This window comes from Anopheles coluzzii, chromosome 2 (assembly GCF_943734685.1).
Source record: "Anopheles coluzzii chromosome 2, AcolN3, whole genome shotgun sequence".
Lineage (NCBI taxonomy): Eukaryota > Metazoa > Arthropoda > Insecta > Diptera > Culicidae > Anopheles > Anopheles coluzzii.
The window spans coordinates 84,153,412-84,171,727 of record NC_064670.1 but is presented as its reverse complement, the minus strand read 5'-3'; the positions used below and the strand labels follow the sequence as shown (position 1 = coordinate 84,171,727).

Genomic DNA, 18,316 nt, shown 5'->3' with positions numbered 1-18,316 from the left:
AAAAGAAAATGAAACTCCAGCAACAGCATCCCACCTTGGGATGCTCTCCCAGCAGCGCACCTTGGCGGTAGAGTTAGCAAAGGATCCGGGCCTCTCGCAGCCTCTCACAGGATAGTGCACATTCTCGCACGGAATATCCTTTCAAACGGCGTGGAGAATGATGTGTCCTTGCGCAACGTGCGCTCTGTTTCCAAAGCAAAGCGACAGGATACACAGTTGATAAGATACGTTCAGTTCCCGCCGGATCATACACACGAGCGGAACGTGCCCGACAACCGGGCGAACCGAGCTGGAAGCGCGTGCCTCCCGAATGGCCGAAAGAGCCGAAAACCAAAACATTCCCTTGCGAGCAGCCAAATCACATAAATCACACCGAAACGACCGACTGTCCGATAGAGAAGCGTAAAGCGTGGTTTAGATTTGATTGAGCTGCTAGAAGAGAGGCGGCAGGGCGTGAGTAGTTCGTCGTTGGGCACAGCTTTGCTAGGGGAAATTGAATACCGCTATGACATAACACGGGGCTGTAGACAATCCTTTTTTACCTCCTGTATTTGCCCAACCCATCCTGGCCTGTTTCGATTTCCGCTCCGGGCGGCGGACGAAATGGCATTATTCGTCACACAACGGTAGAACAACTTTCTCTTCCGATGTTGGTCCTTCGAGTGGTCTGGATGGAAAAGGGCAAAGGAGTGTCCTTTGGAAGTTGCAAACGTACTCTGTCGTCCTTTATACTGTTGCTAAGCCCGTTGAGAACGGGGCAAGAGTTTTAAATTGAACATGTGTAGATTTATCGTGCTTGTGTGTCCCTTTTCATCTACAGCTGTAAATATATCAATCGTTTGCGTAACAAAACCTCCCAAGAGCATTTCGCTTTTTGTTCGTATTACTTTGCATCATGGAACAGGAAGGCCGTCAATAGTGTAAAAAATTTGAAAATTTCATAAAGAAAATTTACACGTGTTTTACGATATTTATAAACGTGTACTTTTAATACAACATATAATACTGAAAAAATCGTAATATTTACAATTTTTTTTAGCCGTTTTTTAGATATATCTTTCATCTTGCAAAGTATGCCAATGCAATACCAATATACTTCTATTTCATTTATACAATAAGCACATTCCCGTCAAAACTGGCAGGCCACCAATCAGGCAATATGTCTCAAACGCTATACCTAACTCAATAACTGCTAAACAAATGCAAAACATTTTGCTTGACATGTTACGTGTATGTAAAAAAAGACATCACGCAAAAGAAAACGGAAGAAAAAGTTGTTGCTAACATTTTGCTCTACTTCAAATCGGACAATATTGGAATTGTCATTCGCATGTCACTGCCGTCCATGTTCATTTACATGTTGAACCAAGCACTCGTGGCAGAAACAGGTTGTCGGCAAAGGAAGAGCATAGAGCCGAGGTGATCGGAAGATAAGCACGGGCGTAAGGTAATACTTTGTTCTATTGATGTTTGCTATTGCTGCAATACATTTGCAGCGATCGATGGCGGATGAGGAAATTAGTACAAAAAGTAAAACAATTCTGCTTAGAGAGTTGTAAACTTCAGTCATGATTTTGTGCAATCACTATAAAGTAAATGTAAAACTAGTAAAGCAAAATTCTATTTCAAGAAAGTGATGTTATTAAAATAATGTTTGAAACATTTGTCACTTGAAAACGGACCCCTTTGAACGATGGATTGCTTTATATTGAATTTAAGACCTTATGAAAATTGCAAAGGTACAAGTTGACGACTGTACCATGAGACCAGCTAACCCCCGATATATATTAATACGACCGGAGGCAATCGCGTACCTCGAATATTCGCGTGTATCCAAATTCGAAATGTTCAGTAAAATTATACCAAATTTTATTGACATTTTGCTTGAATCCGTAGGTACCTTTCAAAATAGTTTTTGAAATTCAACCAAAGGGGAATATATTTTGCATTTGACAATTGATGTAACAAATCAGTATAATTTGCTCGGTCAAACTGTCAAATTTAGAATATCGCGTATAACGAAATCGCCTATATCGAGTATGAGGTATATCGAGGAATAAAATTATTAAAATTAACTGAAACAATATTGGATAATCACATGCTATATGTGATAGTGGTTACCTGAAGTACTTAATGATTGCTTTTTGAACCATCAAACGTTAGGCCATAAAAGCCAATGAAGTCAATATTAAAAATATTAAGAAAGTTTAGCGATTTTATCAATTGCTGCCTTAACTATGTTTTTTGTTGCTGTAGCTTTAGTAGTATCCATAAATCATTAGCCTAAAAACACACACTCAAAATTATAGAAGGAAAGTCAAAGAGGAAAATGAAGGCTAAATGCATTTCGTAGAACATACCCTCTTTAACGTTTTTTTATTGATGGTGGTTAAATCATAATATTGAATTCAATTTAGAGACCATGTTTGATCCCAAAAGGACTGGTTTGTTGTACAACCACATAAGATCCATAGCTAAGTCAAACAGTAAGTCAAGTGTTCCATGCTATCGTTTATTTTGCACATAGAAACCTGTAATAAGAGTTTGTCGAACTTAGACCAACCATTTGACAATAGTTTCAGTTAAAACATGCTGTATAGTTTATCCAATAAATACGAATAAATAAATTTTGGGTGTTCTTTTTATTTTGTTGAAAACCGAACAATGAGACAAGCTGAAATGATAACAAACATTACTAAAAAATAGAAAAAAAAATATATTATAAACAATACAATTATTATTTCCATTACTTTAAAAGTGTTCTATTATTTTTTACTCAATAATCACATTTTCCACAACCTTTTCTTGCGTAATGAATATTTAACCCAAAGCACCATTAACGCAAAACAGCTCCCAGTATTTATCAAACAATTAACCGCATCACTTTGTTCAACACAATCGTTCAGCTTAAGCACCTCCGTGTCGCATTCACTGCAGAGGGTAATTGTTTCATCAAAACCAAAGCAGACGCGGTCTTGAAACGCGGTCACCGAAAACCCTTCGCGAATCAATCGGTCTCATTTTCTGGTAAGTGGCTACGAACGGCAAACAGCAACCACGTTCGACCGTTCGCAACAAATGGAGTGAGTGCGAAATAAAATAATCCCATCAAATGGCGATTAACATCATCTTTACATCGTCTAACTTAATCCGATGAGTAAACAAATTTTTATCCCACTGCGGCGCGTACCGTTTTGGTGTAGTTTCCCTTTTTCCGATTTGTCCCTGATTTTTTCTTCCGTTTTTTTCTGTTGCAGTCGATGCTCCACCGAACGATCTGGGATTGGTATGTTCAAGGAAGAAAGGACATTCAGCAGCGCTGAAAAAAAAGGTCAACCAAACTCTTCACAACGACAATGGTGGTGACGATGAGGATGATTGCAATCCCTTGAGGTACAACCCCGGGACAGGAAAGTAAATACGCGGCGCTGACGGTTCGTCCTTCCAGCGTCCTGATACGACGGGTTGTTCCTCGCCATCACCGGGTGTTATGTCCCACATTTGTGTGCTTACACATTCGCAATTTGATTTTTTTTGCTGCGTCTCCCTTGCTTCCTGTGAGTTTGGGTGTCGCTGTTGCTTATGCCCGAAAAGGCTGCGCTTGTCACGCTGCCGCCCTGCCATCAAACACAGTTGCACCGTAGCGACCCGGCCACAGATTTCACCCTCCGTAAAGCGTACTTGATCCTTGAGCAGCGGATCAGCAGGAGAAATGGTCGACCGATATCCCCGAGATCTCATTTCCAGGTGACACGAAACAACACTTATTTGCTTGCACAATGAATAGAGCGAGAGTGGTTAGCTCTTTAGCCGAGCCCATTCGTGCCGCGTTCAAGTGCTTTTGCTTCGTTCGGTCTCCTGGGTTGCCCAGCGGAATTGCTACCACCGCTGCTGCGATGGACTGCCTTCAGGCCAAGGGTGAAAAACCCCGTTGCACACTGGCTGGCCTGCCTGTTCTGTCTTTTCGATGGCACAATTTTCAGCACACCACTGTGCTGTGCCCGGGAGATGGAGATATTTTTATTTTTATGCTTTGTTTCAACACATTTGCAGGGGCGAGTGGAGCAAGAGTCTTATGAGGCGGAGCTGGCAAATGCGAAATAGTTGAACCTTTTTCATCATCCCTTCTCGGTTGGATTTTCTCGCATGTCAAAAGCCTTGCTCAAATAATCCGTGCTAGTGGTGCGGGGACATTAAGGAGGGGAAACCCCATTTGCCTTAGCTTTCGATGCTACTTGCACGAGTTCACAGTGCGGCAAAGTGGTGAAAGTGACAATGGCTATGAAAATTTGCTTACGCACTTTTTTCAGAGCCCTTTTTGGCCTCACATAACACTGCTTTATGAAACAAAGCAATTTAATGCTTGTAGATTAAAGACATATAGCATTAGTTGATGCAGGGGTTTGGTGATTATTATATGAGAATACAAATGTTGAAACATAGTCTTAGTTATTAGCTATTCTAATAACCATGCTCTAAAAATGCCTATTAGTAATGGAAGAAAATATTCGGAAATTCGAAAAAATCAGGTTGTCTAGAGAAAAAATAAAAGCTGCCTGTAAAAAAGCAAAAAAGAAAGAGAAAGAAAGAATTTGTATGCAAAAAGTAAATAAGTACGTGAATATATTAGTAAGCAAATTAGTTACTAAGAAAATAAATAAGTAAGTTAGTAAGTGAGTAAGTAAATAAGACAGCAAATCAGCAACAAAGTAAGTAATTATGCAAGTAAGTAAGTGAGTAAGTCTGTAAAAAACTAATTTAGTGAGAATATAAGTAGATAAGTTAGTATAAGTAAGTATTTAAGTAAGTAAGAAAGTAATGAAGTAAGTAATTAAACATGTATGTAAGTAAATAAGTAAGAAAGTTACGAAGCAAGTAAGTATAAAGGTAAATAAGAAAAAAGTAAGTAAGTAAGTAATAAGAAAAAAGTAGGTAAATAAGAAAGTATGCGAGTGAATTAAAAACGAAATAAGCAAGTAAGTAAGTAATTATGCAAGTATGTACATACATAATACATGTACATGTACATAGTATGTAAATAAGATAATAAGTAAGTAAGTAAATTTGTAAATAAATAGGTAAGTATGCGAATGGAATAAAAATAATGTAAGTAAACAAGTAAATAAGTAAGTAATTAAGTAAGTATGAAGGTAAATAAGACAAATAAGTAGCTAAGTGGGTTAGTAAGTAAGTAAGCAAGTAAGTAAGAACATAAATAGCAAATAAGTAAGCCATAAAGCAATTAAAAGTTGCTTAAAATTGAAATACCTAGAAGATTAATAATAAAATTAAGTAAAATTTAGTAAAATTTAGAAAATTAGTAAATGTATGTTTTCATTAACATGTAATTGTCTACTTCTTCTTCTTTGGCTCAACAAAAGATGTCGGTCAAGGCCTGCCTGTACCCACTTGTGGGCTTTGGCTTTCAGTGACTAATTGATTCCCCCCCATAGCAGGATAGTCAGTCCTACGTATGGCGGCGCGGTCTATTTGGGGATTGAACCCATGACGGGCATGTTGTTAAGTCGTACGAGTTGACGACTGTACTACGGGACCGGCTAATTGTCTACTAGTCTTCGTTATTTTTTTTTTTTTTGTTAAAGTAAAAACAAAGAATTGGAACCCAATGATGTTGACTAAAACACATTAAACTACATACAATTACAATTTTCCTACTGTAACTACAATTTTCCAAGCAATTGTTTTGCATGGAATATCAAAAACATTATGTGATTCATTGCTCAGTACGAAACACTAGCTTCAATGCACCCTGTGAATGAAGTAGCGGGACCGACAGTAGCACATACCACCACACCACCAAGCTTCCGAGAAGTCCACCGTTTCACAATCGCCACAACAACCGTAACGATACACAAGAGTTGGTCCGAAATCGTAAAATCTCGTTAGATTGCTGTTTCGAGATAAGCGATTGCATTCATCCCAATCAACGTGTGCACCTCGAACCGAAGTGCCAAACGTTAGCGTAAGCAATGGAAATCACCCACAGGACAGGACTGGTCAGGAAGCATGTGACACCACTGGGGGGAAAGTGAAAAGTGCACTGACGGTTGAATCTGGCGACAAGTGTCCATTTTCACAGGTATTACCTTCTGCGATGGATGTCGTTGAACGTTGAACGGCTAGCTGTAGACGAAACCTGCACAGCCTATGACAGATCGAAAGTCTCGCTAGGCAAGAAGCAATGCCCGTGTTCTGTATGATGCATCACAAAACCAGTGTGAGAATCCTGCGAGGGATTGGACCGAGATACACGCAGGCACACACGAAACCGATTTCCACTTCTTAATTCAATCGATTTCCACCTCACACGTCCGGACAGCAGGGACAAAGACGAGATGGGTCTCCGGTCTTCGATTGATTGCCATCGTGTGCCGTCGAATTGCGCCGTTTGTGGGCCGCTCGCACGGGCAAGGGAATTCACGGACATTCGATATGGCAAATTGATCCACTTATGTCTCTCTCTATCTATTGCCTTTCAATGTCCGTGATGGTCGTTTTCTGTCACGGGTAAAACGATGAGATCGGCTTTGTATGGAGCCGGACCAGCGGAGCAAAGAAGGACGCACGCAAAGGTGTTTCAAGCATAAGTCATAACATGGTACAATGATTGGTCGCTTGCTCTGGGGGGGAGGCAACTACGTGGTCAAGGGCAATCGGCAGCAGGAAATTGGAAAGTGGATTCAATTTCCTCCGAATCCGAACGTAAAGCAATTGTGTCTTTTGATTGGTATGTTGGGTGTGAATGCTACTCAAGCTAAATCACAATTTACGCCTTCGAAATCTTCCCCAATAATAGCTGTTTTATCGTTCGAGTGATGTATGTTTCACGGTGAATTAGGTGTATCACTATGGATGAAAGCGAGCACTAATCTTTGAAATGAAAATAAAAAATGGAACAAATTGTCTTGCAAATATTAGCCTTGAGGAATTGTTACTTACGATTTAATTTGATTTAAAACAATGCATTTCAGAAAAAAATTATCATAGCTGCACAAGCTCTTCAAATGCAAACTCCCTGTGGCAAATTGTTCAGTTTTATAAGCCACAGGAATTTCAATCTGTTGTTTGTGTTTGGAAAACCACACTAAAGGCAACAATAACAAGGCAATATTAGGCCACAGAAACAGAATTGAGTCTTTTTTTGTGTGATCGCTCTGTTTACCACCAACGTCGCAACGGTGTGATAAATATGCTTTCATTTCTCTGCCGTCAACAACACGGAGCAACCATGAAACAGCACAAGGTGCTGATCATTATTTTGCTTCTAGGAAGGTAGATCCTTGCACCTACCTCGCTGTCAATTTGTCCTCTCATTTGACCGTGTTCTGGTAGGCTTTGAGCATGTTAACAACGATCGCCCAAGAGCTGCAGTTAGTCCGAAACGTTCGTTCGCTTTTGTGTGTGTGTGCTGTTTCCTTTCCCTGAAAGGATCACTCGCTCATGAAAAATGATCTAAGCCAAATGGAATTTGCTGAAACTGCTGCTCGTAAAAGTGTCGCCTCATTTCCACAGCCCGGGGTCGACCGGGATCAAAATCAAAACAAACACACAACCTGAAATGATCATCCCAGCAGTGGGTCACCGGCCACCGGTGACCCAAAAATCGTCCACAGCCATAAACGAGAGAAGAAGTTTGCGATTTGGGACACATGGTTGGGATTGCGCTGTACACAACAATGGGCCGCTATAATGGGTCACAGTGTGAACGAGATCAAAACAACAACAAGCTGACACACAGAAAAAAAACAGCACTCACACGTATGAACGAACCAACGAACCAGTCAATCTAACATTGTGACCACAGTCCGTTTGAGTGGAAGTGTGGGGCATGGAGTCAGGCTAGAGCATCAGAGCGAATGGTGATGAAGGCAAATGAAACGAATTGCATCCTCGCAACATAAACCTAAAGGACCTAAAGCATAAAACAAATCTGAAAGACACGTTCGTTCCCTAGCTTTCTCGCTGATGGTGCCGTGCCTGGGTTGATCCTGGTCCGACGAATGAATGGGTGTGATGGGCGCTGTTCTTTTTTTGCTGATTCCCTCATTCTGCTGGACATTTCTATCCCAGCAAAGAATAGTAAAACATGTGCGTGCCAGCGTATTGCAAAAAGGTGGAGAAATAGCAAAAAGCAAAAAAAAAATCAACAAATTTCAAACCACTGGGACGTGTGAGGTCCGTAGAAAAAAATCCAATGGGCCATTGGGAAATAATCAACAAGGAAGCAAAGTGAGCAAACGCATATGGAAACAGACTGGACAGCAAACTGAAGAAGAAAAAAAACTCCGAAAACTTAATTTATGTTTGCTCTTTTATTGTTCTGTAGCAACGGGTGATTTACAACGGGGGGAACATTCCGATTTTCCCATTCTGTTCAACGATGCGATGTGTCGCCGTTCTCTCTCTCTCTCTCTCTCTCTCTCTCTCTCTCTCTCTCTCTCTCTATCTCTCTATTTGTGCTGCGATCGTTGCTGGAGCTTTGCAAATTTTTGTTCCTTTTTCTCCTTTTAGGGTGTAAAGTAGTGCAATTCTTTGTTCGCTTGCAGTGCACTTTTTTCCTTAATTTCGGTTTACCTTCAGCAGAGACGCATATGAGATTTGTGGTTAACGTTAACCACAGCTTTGGTGGCATGGGATACGTATCCTTGTTTTCTGTTTTTTTCCCGGTGTTTCTGTGTCAACCTTGCTCTAGGCAAAGGTTTATTGTAATCAGCGTAAATTGAAACTTGACTTAAATTGCATTCCATCCCGACGGTGGCTTACCGAACAACTATCGGTACTGGATCGTTTAATCCAGCATTGCGTACACTTTTTGGGTCATTGTTTGGATCTTTTTTTAGGAAAATAAATAACATTTTCAAATTAAAAAAAGCTTATGGTGTGAGACTATACATTTATATTTACTTGCCATGGACTAGTGCAACTTGTAACGAAATTAAAGTTATCATTTTGTTTCACTTCTTGTTCTCATTGTTGAGTCTTGTAGGTAAGAGCGTGCAAGTTTTCATTTAATTTTATCAACCAAAATGTAATAACTACTACATTAAAACAGTCCTATGATTAGTTTTACTTCAAATGGATTTTATTTTTTCATATTAATATATCGTGGCCATACATAATATAAATAAATTAGAAATTGAAGCTTTTATCATATGCTATTGTATCATACGCTAAACATTTGTTTAGAAAAAAAATCAAGTCTGCAATAACTGAAGCCTTAGTTGTATTATTTTCTTTCACACAATTTATTTTTTTTTAAGAGCTTATTGTCTGATTTTTTTATTAAAACAATACAAAAGAGTGTTCTTATGTACTACTTATCCAATCAAAGCTTTTAGTTTATGTTTATCAGATACCTGGAGTATCTGTTTGTTTTCTATAAGTTCTATATAATAAACGAAAAGACTCAATAGACTCTTTGCACGTTTTGTTGGATTCAAGTTTTTAAATTCCGGTCTTAACAATTCAATGTATGTAAAATATGTTATAAAATGCTACTATTTCTGAAAACATCCAATAGTATTTTTCAAGTTTTTCAAGTAACGTTTTAAATTTGTGTTCATAATTGTTTCCAAAATATTCAAAATATTAGAAAAATCGTGGATTGTTAAAATAAATAAAAAAGTCTCCATTGTTGTCTTTCAATGTAAGTTAAACTGCACTATAACACTGCATGAACTAAATCATACTGCATGTAGAAACCAATCCACAAATAAAATAGAAGGAGAAAATTGAACATCAAACTTGGCGACCCAATCGGACCGGACGGAAGCACCAATTCCGGTCAGCTAATTAAACGCTTTTATCCAGCATCCGAACGACAGGCCAACGATTTCGATCGCTCCCCTCCCCGGAGAAAGAGCTGATGGATTAATTAATTAATCATAAATCATAAACATAAAATTAATGATACTATAAAAAGCATAGACGAAACAAGAAAAAAGCCTCTCGCCGGCATCGCATACGATGTTACTTCGTTTTTCCCTCAGCCCAAAGTGCGAATCCGGTGTGGTTTGCCTCTTTGCCCCATTTGCCAGAGTACCATTTCCGCTAGCTGAACGATTCGGCTAAAAGACGCAACGGAACCTTTTACCTTTGACCAACAACGCGCCTGTCGCTGATGCTGAGATGCTTCTGATGCTTCTGCTACCCTTAAACATCCATAAACCAACCGCGAACCGGATACGCGCCGAGAATCGGGGCGAAACAATCAAATTTATTACACAAATTTCCTCTCAAGAAAAGCGCTACCGCAGAAAAACAATGAGTGCTGCCCATCAAACAAAGCCATCCTTAATTTTGTTTGAGTCTTTTTTTGTACTCTTTTTAGCTCCACAGCTACGGACGCGCGTAGGCAAAGTTAGATTTTTCTTCTCTTTTTATGACACATAATCGATTATTGGTTTTCGAAAGCTTTTGAATGGCGAGTATAGGTATGTTGGTGTAGGTATGTTGTTGATTTATGTTTTGATTTAGACTTATTTAAGCTTGCCGTACGAAAGCGACGAGTTCTTGGCGAATGAACAATCTAAAATGAACCAAATATGGGTCGGGATAAAATGATTTCAATTTCAAGAAAAACATAATTTCTTTCTTTAAATAATTAAAATTCTATTTATTTTTCTATTTCAATCAGCTACACAATAGTCTACCAAGCAAATCATATCGTTTGTGTTTGATTGATTTAGGAAACGTTTTCTTCTATCAAGATCGTGTTGTAACTGTTTTGATTATCGTATCGATATAGCCAAAACAGAACGATACGAATTTCGATTTCATCTATATATTTTGCAACGACTTCTTTCGCTTTGCATCTCAATCAAACTACCGCTTTTTTCTGTTGCATTCAGGTCTGCCGAAATAATCGAATCTTTTAAATCGATGGATACCGCCGTACAAATACAGTGGTAAGCCAACACAAAAAACTCTCTATTTACACTGCCTTACCACTCTTACCTGGTCGTATTGTTGATTTGCGCAAATAGAGCGCCAGCGCCAACACCTTCTCGTAGCGATGCGGGGAAAAAAGGGCGCCCGGAAATACCGAACAAGCAATGGTTTTATCGTACCCTTGCCATCAGCACTGCCAGCCAATCATTCCGTAATGATGGCGTCAGACAAATCCGACGAAAATCTTTCTGCAAAAAGCTCAATCCATCTTAAGCCTGCAACCGAGACAGGCCGACGGGCTGCTGCAGAAGGAACGCTGCGCCGTCCGGTTCCTTCCTTTAATGGACGGAGTCCTACCCGTCCATGGAAATGGGTCTCGGGAAAATCGGATTAAATTTACCACAACAACAAAGACGTCAAAGTCGGACGGACCTACCCGAAATGTGCATCTGCACAGCGATGCGATCGATGCACCCGGCGAAGGGAAGAAAAGGGAGAAAGAAAGGATGCACCAGAATCGTTCGACGCATTTAGCAATTGTGCTGCTGCTGGCTGCTAACGCGGGAGACACCTGAAATCCGAGAACGCAGTTGCAAAGGGAGAACTTTTTCTTGACCAAGGATAGTCGCCGTTGATGTGTCTTTCATTAGCGTTACCCTTTTACGCTAGACACTACCACTTGCGCTCGGAGTGTTTTGAGTCCTTGTTTCCGCTTTCGTTTCGTCCTGTCCTTTCCTCTCGACTACCATCGTTGGAATCTTTCCGATTGGATTTGGAGTTTTTTCTTCCCGCCGAGCATTGGTTATACTCGAAGCGAAAGCGATTCGAAGATCGTTAGGAATCGCCTTTCGTCTGTCGTCAAGGTGGATTAGAGTGCGACCAAATCCGAACAGATCCTTTCGTCCCCCGCACACACACACACACACACACACAAACACTTGCGGGTAGAAGAAGTGTGATTTGGGAAAAAAAATTTCACGACTGCGAACCGTCCCAAGCGGCAAGTATCCTTATCGTGGGGCGTAAACATTCGGTAAATGAATTAAAGATAACAAAGTAAACAACGGCCCCGTCAAATATCAATTTCCAACACACATGTACCGTGAGCTCGATGTTCGTTCCGGACTGACGGAACGTTCCGCCTCTGTTCACCGATCGCCTCGGTCGTCGATCGATCGGCTGGAAGTGAAAGAGCGAACGATGGGACGGCAATCTTATGCGTCAGGCGCTGTGGTGTGTGCATGAGCGACCAATATTGATTGCTTGCTGTCGTCTGTCGTCGCCATCGGGCCGGCGCGCGCGGCACGTGAAGCGCGAAGCGAAGAAGATGAAGAGCGCAGTTGGCGGCAGTTGACAAGGCACTAGATTATCAATAAAAGTGCCGCACTTTTTCAATCGACTCTCCTCAATCATCATCCAACTCGTGCTTTCTCGGTCGCTCAATAACGCAATAGCGTGGCATCGGTGTGCCCGTGTGTGCCCGTCACCCGTTCGACTGCGTGTTTGCGTTCGCGGCCGCCTTCGCCGCTGACGGCCGCTGGTGACACAAACGAATGGCGGCGGTGGGAAGAGATCGTGAAAAGTATTTCGAACGCCTTGATGACGATGATGTATTACCTTGACGTTTGACGACCAGAACCTGGGGAACCCCAGGAACCTGGTAGGTGTCTCAACGGCTATCTTGCGACCGCGACAACCCAAAACGTATCCCCCCGCGCCATCAACATAAACACACAGATACACCTTTTTGTGGAAGGCTCGTACAGCGGTGGAGTGCGGCCAGCTTTTGGAAGGAAATTGATTATGATCGAATATCTATCGATGGCCTAATGGGAGAGGCAGCTCGAAGCAACAATTAAGTAATTAACAGCATTCAAAGCCATTGCCAATTATAGCACCAAAGTTTGATCTCAACCAATAGCACGTCACCTTGCGCCCTTCTGAGTGAAGGGCGCTGGTTTTACGCACTAATTTGAAGCGAAGAAAAAAGGAATGGGTTCTACTTTAAAATGTCAGTGCCAAGTAATAAACAATGAACAATTGACAAGAGCTTAATAATTTACTATAAAACCAAAATAAAAAAAAAATAATTTTATTATTTTTTTATCTATTTGTTACCAAATTGCACACAATTCTTTCAGCATTTGTTAGTTACTTCGTTTTGTATTTGATTGGATGAAATTATTTGCTTAACATTTATGAATTTAGCTACAGGTTATTATTTCATTACTTAAACAAAATTATATAATCTTCACTACCGATTAAGACTTACCATTCTTTATTTAGAATGATCAGTCTTATAGAAACGACATCTAATAATAATCTACTGAAGCGTTAAATATATTGTATCATTATCACAGAGCTTCTCATTTTTCATAAAATTTTCCTAACATTTGTCTTATTTCTCAACATTTGTAACGGATTTATGTATCGTTCTTCCTCCGAGAGCTAATTTGTATAAGCTATTAATGATACAATGGAGATCATTATTGATACTTACAATCAACACACTCATTTTCTATATTTAAAAAATACATATTATTTGCAAACGATAATTGGTATCGCCAAAATCATTCACAAATTAACTATAAAAAGATAATTTTCAAAACCAAGACTTAAAACGTCTCAGTTACAAAAATAAATGAGATAATAATAAATGAGACCAAAAAATCAAATATATGCAATATTTTTCAGCCAGAAAAATGTATTGCTTCCTTACAGCCTACGAGCTATGGCGTGAAATTTAAGATATTCAAACTAATTAGCTGTTTAATGTGATTTAACAACTTCCGTTTTGTTTTCCGTGTTTTTACGGTTAAAATAATGTAGAAAACAATCACAAAATGGAATGTGTTGATGAAAATCTTTTCAGGGGAAAATTATTGGCCTCAATATAAAAACAGATTTAATGCATATACATTTGAATAGTTATTGAATAAATCGTGAATAGTGTCGATTCAATCGATAAAAAATCCTAGTCAACATTTATCATAACTCTCTTTGACATACGGGTGTAATAGAGAAATACCATTAACTCCGCTTTGGGCGAGATGTAACGGCTTCTCTTTAAAAAGTAGTTCATTCAGCACACCATTCCCGCACTAACTGTAAGTACGTTATTCCACCTGTAAGTGGGTAAGTTTTTTCTTTTCCATCTCAATTGAACGCCTGGCCGTGTTTTCTATGCCCGATTCAACTTAGAACCATGGACACAGTCCATCTGCCTATACTACCGCGAGCAGCATGCAATCCTGTGCCTAAGAAATCACACTGAAATCTCGACCGGCATGACCATCATTATTACCGTTGCACCGGCTACAGATACTGCGTGCAATAAGTGTTTGTGTTATATTTCATCGTCATTTTTTATACGCTCCTACATTAAACAAGCAGCGGAACGGGAAGTGCAATGTACCACCGCTGCTATAAACAATCAAAACAAGCTAACCAAACCAAACTGCACGAGCTAACATACGAAAGCACACGATATTAATCCAAATCCGCATCCGGAGCCCACTCCTCCTCGGCAAAAAACTACACTAACTGGCATCCATCTTTAGGCTCGTTTAGGGAAGTGAGTGCGTTTGGCATAACAAAAAAAAAAACAAAAACGACTCTACTGACAGTGGAATAAAGCCACACAATGGCCCTCTAGCAGCTAGTGCAGCTTAACACCATTCTTAACTGTTTGCGGACGAAAGCTGTGGAAGTAATAATGGCGCTTTTGTTGCAAAACACACATTAATTGACATTGCAGCCTGGACCGCCGGAATGACTTGGTAACGACTTGGCAACAGTAATATTTGTTACCACCTTTCCTTAAAAAATAGTTGCTACTCTGTTCTCCTTCCCCTCCGGGCGATGTCGTTATGGAGTATCTTTCATTTTTGTATTTGCCCATCTCTTGCCGTAAGCTACATGCCACACGGTGTGTGTGTGCACTGGCTGTTGCTGAGCTGTTGCAGGATGTATATTATTACTATTACGATTATTATTGGCTAGCGGTGCGAATGAGGCACGTGTGTGTGTGTGTGCGGTCCACCTCCATTAGCGCTGATGTGTGGCACATTGCCTACGCACCACTCGCTACGCCTATTGTTTGGGAAGTTGCATTGCAACGCATCGAATGGGAATGGACCGGCTGCCCGGGGAGAGCTCGCCTCGACGCCCTGTGTTCGACGGGCTGGATGAACGATGGCCTAATTTGCATCGGAAAATCACTTACGCAAACGCTACTCTTCATGGACAATCGACTAGCTACGCTCCGATCGCAGTGATCAACAGCTCGTGAACGTGATCGTAATGGGCTGCAAGGGGAACTGCACTGCACTGTTTTGGTCATCATCGCTAGTTGCGGTTTGAACGGTGCTTTAGATTGTTTTGAAAGAAGATTAATGAGTCCATTTATGAGCATCAATGAAGGCTCCAGAGAGCGTTACAATCGCTTGTTTTGATTTATTTACTTATAATGAGAAGCATAGTTTATGGATGGAAAAATGCATCATGAATGAACTATCGATGTAAATGAAAAGAAATATAAGGAAAGTAATGTTTTTGCCTATTCTAGGATAATTTCTAGAAATCTTTTCATTCCTGTTTAGCTTATCCAAGGCTCTGCAATAAATTGGGATTATATGTTTGATAACGAATATCATTTTTTTGTTTATAACATACAAAAAGCTTATTTTTTATTGTTTCTGCGTCGTGTGGAATTTCAAATTGAATTTTGCTTTATTTCATTTAAAGATCCTGTGTTTGTATTGCAAATGTTTAGACAAATAATTGATCCTAGATTGCAATGCTGATGAATGTTACAAGACTTCGCCGGATTGTAGTTGGTGTAGTGCAAAGAATATGATACTTCCTAATTAAAATTTATTTGTTCAGAACGTAATGTGTAAACATGTCGACACATACTGTCAAATTAAATATTTAATACGACATGGCTTTTGTTCCAGCATTAAATATGTTGAGAGCTTTGCTACACGAATGCCCCAAATTGCTGGCTTGCATATGAAGATCGACGAAACAATTAGAATTAAATGCCCTTTTTAAACTAGCTCGTTAACCCCAAAATGATTATTATGAAATTAATGGTTTTGCTTGTTTATTATCCACGCTGAGGATAACTAATCATCTGTGTCGCCATTTTACGGACTCGCTAAGACAATCCCCATCGTATCGCTGAAAGCCTCCCTGGTTTTAGACTCCTGCCCAAACGGTTTACAACGTCCAACGTCCTCGAATGCAAACAGTGTACGAAAACCTATTTATTGCAATCAGGAACGACTGCATGACGAACGATGCGCTTCGCGAGACGTTTCGTCCGCTTCGCAGAGTCGTACCCAGCCGCACCATTGATGGCCAGTAATAATTTCGGGATTTTCGGTATCTGCGCTCGTAGCTGTTGACCGTTCTTGCTGCTTGTGCTTTCTTTCAACACAAAGCACCACGCGGCGCCTCACCTGGCGACCCCCGGGAGCAACGCTTGGGGCGCACAGACATTAACAATCGCCACGGAGAGCTCATTTAAATATATTTATCATAAAAAGTGCAATATCAACAGACATAAATGTTTATGGAATTAGTCATTTCTTCGTCGCTGCCGGCACGCTCCGCACAGGTTCGCAACAGATCCGCGCGTTGTGCTGGACCGGTTCTGACCGGCATGGCGTCACGGTGCGTTTCGCGAATGCACACACCACCATAGGACCATAGTTGCTGCAAACCAAAGCAAGGACAACAGCCACTGCAGTCCAAAAGACAGCAACAGCAAAAACACACACACCCACCACTCCAACGAACGATCTCTTCCTCAGCGGAAGGAACTGGCTCGGGACCCGCACGGCCAAGCATGCTCAATAAAACTGCAATGCGTACTCTAAATTGAATCTCTTCGGTTATTTTTCTTTTTAATTTTTCCCAACAACCCCCCGAAGTGCAACAAATGACTGGAAGAGGTTTTATTATTTTAGCCCAAACTAAACATTTTACAGCCCCGTTTGTTCACGATGCGGACGCTCCAACGGCAACGATGGATTGCTTCCAGCGTGGAAACTTGTAAAACTTTCAAGAACACTGATATGCTGCGGGGAACCGCCAGGAGACGTGGACAAACAAGAAGGATTTTCTGCTGGTGCTTGGGGCTTTGGCTTAACAAATCATACTCGACCTCGGCGTCCCCCCACCCGCCACTAACCGCAAACCTCAAGCAACGCAAGCAAGCCAAGAACTTCCCCAACAATTGGATGGCTCTTGGGGCAGAACGTCGATGAGCTCGCTGTTGTTTGTTTAAGCTCGGATACTTTATGACGGAGGACATCTTATGCGCGAAATCTTGCGCATACAATCATCACGGCCGCCGTCGCCGAACGGTCGCACAGTTAGAGTGAACATTGCAACAGATTACGCTGTAGGTGTTGAAACGTTGAACATGGTCAGTTAAAGAAGCACACAGCTGATTATGCACTTTCCACATTTTACACCCAATTCCGGCACTTGTCCATCTCGGGCTACCTTTGGCACCCCGCGTCGGCGGTAACCTCGACCTCGCGGCTGCACCGCAATGATGATGCATTGATGCATTGATTATGTAAATTTATAGGCCAGCTAGACCATCAACTGCTGGTACGGTCGGCACGAAGCCCAGGCACCCCCGCACCGTGTCACTGAAACGCGCGCCAGAAGAACGGGCCTTCGCACCGAACGCTCGAGGGGCTGATTGAAGGAAACAAAAGCTGACGGAATGCATGCAGTCCCGGGCGCGTTGTGCAAATGCTGCGAGAGCAAGCGTTGGCCGCCGGACAGTGGCGAATAGGTAGTGGACCTAGCAACAAGTTTGCGACGGTCTGTGACGCTCATTAGTGATTTTCCTGTATTTATTTTTTCCGTATCGCTCATTTGCATCTCAACCATAAACTGGAACTGTTCGGGGATGGAACGGTTCGGGGCGATAATTTGGGTCATTGGAGAACAAGAAAGTACACACCGAATCTTTTGTTACGGGTTTGAAGGGATAGCCTTGGGCGATCCTGTCTATTTTTCTGAAGCATGAAGGACATTTGAATCTTTTGTTGTTCAGTTCCGTAAAACGGCTTACAGTAAGGTGTGGAGGTGATAAGAAAATTATGTTTGTCAAGAAATGGTATGCCTTAGTTTATGTTAAACACACTTCCCTGATCAAACCCGATGCTTATGATTACATCTTATAAGAATCGGATGTTCTCGAGTGCATTGTTTAAATATGTTTCATTAGCTTAATTAGCATAACAATCTCATTTTCATAGCTACAACACGAGTCTAACATTAATGAGAAAAAATAAATATTTAGAACATTCCATGCCATGCACACTAAATGCACTTAAGTTACAGTCAAATACACCAAGCCATGACTTAGTATGTGCGA

General features: G+C 40.9%; 1 protein-coding gene across 1 annotated transcript in view; it reads right to left on the bottom strand.

Moving 5' to 3' along the window:
* The window catches only part of LOC120948484 (homeobox protein araucan-like), a 104,568-nt gene that overhangs the window by 74,692 nt on the left and 11,560 nt on the right, over window positions 1–18,316 (bottom strand). The window lies entirely within an intron of this gene.